The following is a 5,000-nucleotide window of genomic DNA, read 5'->3' on the forward strand; positions in this document are numbered from 1 at the left end:
TCCAATAGATACTCGTTAAAGGATTTAAAGTGTACTCATTCCGATTACGGGGCCTCGGATGAGTCCCGTATCGTTATTTTTCGTCACTACCTCCCCGTGCCGGGAGTGGGTAATTTGCGCGCCTGCTGCCTTCCTTGGATGTGGTAGCCGTTTCTCAGGCTCCCTCTCCGAATCGAACCCCTGATTCCCCGTTACCCGTTACAACCATGGTAGGCGCAGAACCTACCATCGACAGTTGATAAGGCAGACATTTGAAAGATGCGTCGCCGGTACGAGGACCGTGCGATCAGCCCAAAGTTATTCAGAGTCACCAAGGCAAACGGACCGGACGAGCCGACCGATTGGTTTTGATCTAATAAAAGCGTCCCTTCCATCTCTGGTCGGGACTCTGTTTGCATGTATTAGCTCTAGAATTACCACAGTTATCCAAGTAACGTGGGTTACGATCTAAGGAACCATAACTGATTTAATGAGCCATTCGCGGTTTCACCTTAATGCGGCTTGTACTGAGACATGCATGGCTTAATCTTTGAGACAAGCATATGACTACTGGCAGGATCAACCAGGGAGCTGCGTCAACTAGAGCTGAGCAGCCGGCCGCCCGGGAGTGTGTCCCGGGGGCCCGCGCGAACACGCAAGCGTCCGCTCAATCATTCTGCAAACAGGAGGAGGCTGAGCTCCCCTGCACAATACACCTCGAAACCCTCTCAGGTCCCGGCGGCGCGCAGCGCCGTCCCAAGTACTTGGTCGGGTTCGAGAGAGGCGCAATCGCCCGGAGTTAGGCGAGTAGACGCTTTCGGTGCGACCACCCGTGCTCCCAACTGAGCTTGCCGCTGCCGACAGAGGCCCGGGAGCGTGCTGTCGTGGCATTGCCGGCGGGAGACAACACGCGCCACCTACGGTGACCGGCAGCTCCAACGCCAGCGCCACAGAAGGACAAAAGCCCCACTTGGGTGCCGAAGCGAACTCTCCCAGCACAGCGCACACGCCAACACATCCGCACAGCTGCGATACAAACCACCAGCGAGAACCGCTGGGGCGACCGAGCAGCAGACGGCGTCGCGGCGCCGAGCGCCGGGCGGCGGCGCATCCTCAACGCACACAGTCCTCAATCGGACCAGCACACTGCAGATGTCCACCGCGCTTCGCACCGGGCCCGCGAGGACCTACTTTGGCCGCACGGCGCCGCGCGCAGGGTGCGCCGGCGCGCAGCTGCGACGCCTGCCGCGTCCGTCGGCCGGCGCGCCTGCCACTGGCCGCCCCCACCAGCCGGCTGTTAGCGCGTGCGCCACGCACCGCGCGGCCAGCACGCCGGGAGGCGCCCCCTCACCGGCCGGGGACGGTCCCACCCAGCCACCGCCGCGTATCGCTTCACACCCAGATGCCGTTCAGTTTCGTCGGCATGGTGGGTATCGCTGGAACAACCGGTTAGTACCTCAACCTATCGTCGCCATCACCGATTCACCCCTAGCGAGAACAACCGCACCACAACGGGTTACCATTTCTTCATTTGCGTAACTTCACCAGAAAACGTAGGCGTCCATCGCCATTTGCAACTTCAACCATTATTGCATGCCTGTGTCAGGTGTCACGCCACACTACGTCTGCCCACATACACGCAACAAAATGTGCACGCCTAGACAATACGTGGAAGGTGGCCCCCGTACGTATGCGATGTCCATTGCTCGAACGACTGTCAACCGGCTTCTGTAGCATGTCGCAGATATGGAACGCGCTGCACCATGCCATCACGGTGTGTGAGGAGAGACGACTAGGTCCGAATACATCAACAGACAGCTCATGCTGATCGCCATCCACGGCGTCCGTTCCTCCCACACGTCTCTATGGCGTACCACACTGCAATCCAGCTCTCATAGGGAGACGACACGTTAGCTGCGTGCACAATATTTGCACTGTATGGTCCGCCGTTTTTGGGCGCAGTCGTTGTACGGTCACACATGTGCCACGATGTATCATTCAGTACATAAGGACGAATGTGCAGTACAGATTGTGGTTCACGCGTACGACATCAGCGGACAGTTGACACAGGCCGCACCACAACGTAGCCTGCGTACGTCGCATGCGAAGGGCATTGAACATGCAAACTTGTCACCAACCACCTTGCGAAGGCAGGGGGCAAGGTGGGGACGTGGGGAGAGGTGGGGGGGGGGGGGGGCGGCATGTACGCCCTGCTGCCATCCACATTACAGTGTACAGCAGGAGCATGTGGAAAGTCAGCAAGACTTGCAAGGTGTTTAACATGAAGCGATACACAGGGGAGCGGGCAGTGCGAGTAGCGAACTATATTGCGAGGGTTGCGGGTGGGCAACACTACACTAATTGAACGAGTCGTATAACAATTACAGAGCAGGTTTAGGCGACAACGTGGGTTACGATAGGCGACAACGTGGGTTACGTTAGGGGACAACGTGGGTTACGTTAGGGGACAACGTGGGTTACGTTAGGGGACAACGTGGGTTACGTTAGGGGACAACGTGGGTTACGTTAGGGGACAACGTGGGTTACGTTAGGGGACAACGTGGGTTACGTTAGGGGACAACGTGGGTTAGGTTAAGGCACAACATGGGTTAGGTTAAGGCACAACATGGGTTAGGTTAAGGCACAACATGGGTTAGGTTAAGGCACAACATGGGTTAGGTTAAGGCACAACATGGGTTAGGTTACGGCACAACATGGGTTAGGTTAAGGCACAACATGGGTTAGGTTAGGGGACAACATGGGTTAGGTTAGGGGACAACATGGGTTAGGTTAAGGCACAACATGGGTTAGGTTAAGGCACAACATGGGTTAGGTTAGGGGACAACATGGGTTAGGTTAGGGGACAACATGGGTTAGGTTAGGGGACAACATGGGTTAGGTTAGGGGACAACATGGGTTAGGTTAGGGGACAACATGGGTTAGGTTAGGGGACAACATGGGTTAGGTTAGGGGACAACATGGGTTAGGTTAGGGGACAACATGGGTTAGGTTAAGGCACAACATGGGTTAGGTTAGGGGACAACATGGGTTAGGTTAGGGGACAACATGGGTTAGGTTAGGGGACAACATGGGTTAGGTTAGGGGACAACATGGGTTAGGTTAAGGCACAACATGGGTTAGGTTAGGGCACAACATGGGTTAGGTTAGGGCACAACATGGGTTAGGTTAGGGCACAACATGGGTTAGGTTAGGGGACAACATGGGTTAGGTTAGGGGACAACATGGGTTAGGTTAGGGGACAACATGGGTTAGGTTAGGGGACAACATGGGTTAGGTTAGGGGGACAACATGGGTTAGGTTAGGGGACAACATGGGTTAGGTTAGGGGACAACATGGGTTAGGTTAGGGGACAACATGGGTTAGGTTAGGGGACAACATGGGTTAGGTTAGGGGACAACATGGGTTAGGTTAAGGCACAACATGGGTTAGGTTAAGGCACAACATGGGTTAGGTTAGGGGGACAACATGGGTTAGGTTAGGGGACAACATGGGTTAGGTTAGGGGACAACATGGGTTAGGTTAAGGCACAACATGGGTTAGGTTAGGGGACAACATGGGTTAGGTTAAGGCACAACATGGGTTAGGTTAGGGGACAACATGGGTTAGGTTAGGGGACAACATGGGTTAGGTTAAGGCACAACATGGGTTAGGTTAAGGCACAACATGGGTTAGGTTAAGGCACAACATGGGTTAGGTTAGGGGACAACATGGGTTAGGTTAGGGGACAACTTGGGTTAGGTTAGGGGACAACATGGGTTAGGTTAAGGCACAACATGGGTTAGGTTAAGGCACAACATGGGTTAGGTTAGGGGACAACATGGGTTAGGTTAGGGGACAACATGGGTTAGGTTAGGGGACAACATGGGTTAGGTTAAGGCACAACATGGGTTAGGTTAGGGGACAACATGGGTTAGGTTAAGGCACAACATGGGTTAGGTTAGGGGACAACATGGGTTAGGTTAGGGGACAACATGGGTTAGGTTAAGGCACAACATGGGTTAGGTTAAGGCACAACATGGGTTAGGTTAAGGGACAACATGGGTTAGGTTAGGGGACAACTTGGGTTAGGTTAGGGGACAACATGGGTTAGGTTAAGGCACAACATGGGTTAGGTTAAGGCACAACATGGGTTAGGTTAAGGTACAACATGGGTTAGGTTAAGGTACAACATGGGTTAGGTTAGGTTACACGTTGTTGTAAGGAAAGGTGTGGGGGGGGGGGGGGGGGGCGGGGCGGCAGGTTCGTTGATAGTGATTATAGTAAGTGAATGCTTGTGACATGATGAGATTTGTCACGTCAGGATGCACCTTTGGCTTATTAGAGGCGGCGCTCCAATTCTATGCTTGTGTCAGACCTGTGTCTTTGACTCATGTCATTGTTTGTGCGCTGTGACAGGAGGTACTATTGTGATGTTGGGTGCACCGTTGTATAGGACATGTGTGGGTGTTGGTGCCTTATCTGCGCAATGGTGGATGTCGAAAGGGTGGGATATTCTATTTTCCGCATGGACCTCCTGGTCTGGTTGTGATAGTGTGGATTGTGTAATGTGGCGGAGAGGATGCACTGGATGTTGTTCCATGCTGGTGCTTACATATTGTATGTGCGCCTGTTAGAAGCAGAGAGTGGTGCGTGATCAGAGTGTCTGGCTGACGTGTGGTTCCCATTGTGGGCAGACTCTTTCAGCATGTATACGGACAGTTGTATATATTTTCTGTAGTTTGATGGCTCTGCATTGATTACTAATCAGCGCCGTGTGTACGGGTAATCTGGTTCCAGTCCACAATGTTCTATCTGTGTACATTAGTGACAAAGACTCCCCCCATGCAGTGGGGCTCGGTCTGTTATAACTCTTCCGCGTAATATATTTGCCCCACGTTTTTGCGAGTGCGAGTGCGAGTGCAACGCGCATGGGGACCGACATGCTGATGGCTCGGTATCGGACGCCGTACAGTGAGCAACGCGATCGCGTCTCTCGCTCGTAAGTGGTACAGGTCGCGGCT

The 5,000-nt window shown here is 53.7% G+C and overlaps 1 non-coding gene across 1 annotated transcript in view; it reads right to left on the bottom strand.

The window, feature by feature from the left end:
• The window catches only part of LOC124774610, a 1,910-nt gene extending 1,341 nt beyond the window's left edge, over positions 1-569 (bottom strand). Inside the window, exon 1 of the ribosomal RNA XR_007015400.1 lies at positions 1-569. This exon is cut by the window's left edge and continues 1,341 nt beyond it. This is a non-coding gene — a ribosomal RNA (small subunit ribosomal RNA).
• Between the last annotated feature and the right edge of the window lie 4,431 nt (positions 570-5,000).

This window comes from Schistocerca piceifrons, unplaced genomic scaffold (genome assembly GCF_021461385.2).
Source record: "Schistocerca piceifrons isolate TAMUIC-IGC-003096 unplaced genomic scaffold, iqSchPice1.1 HiC_scaffold_967, whole genome shotgun sequence".
In the NCBI taxonomy this organism is placed as follows: domain Eukaryota; kingdom Metazoa; phylum Arthropoda; class Insecta; order Orthoptera; family Acrididae; genus Schistocerca; species Schistocerca piceifrons.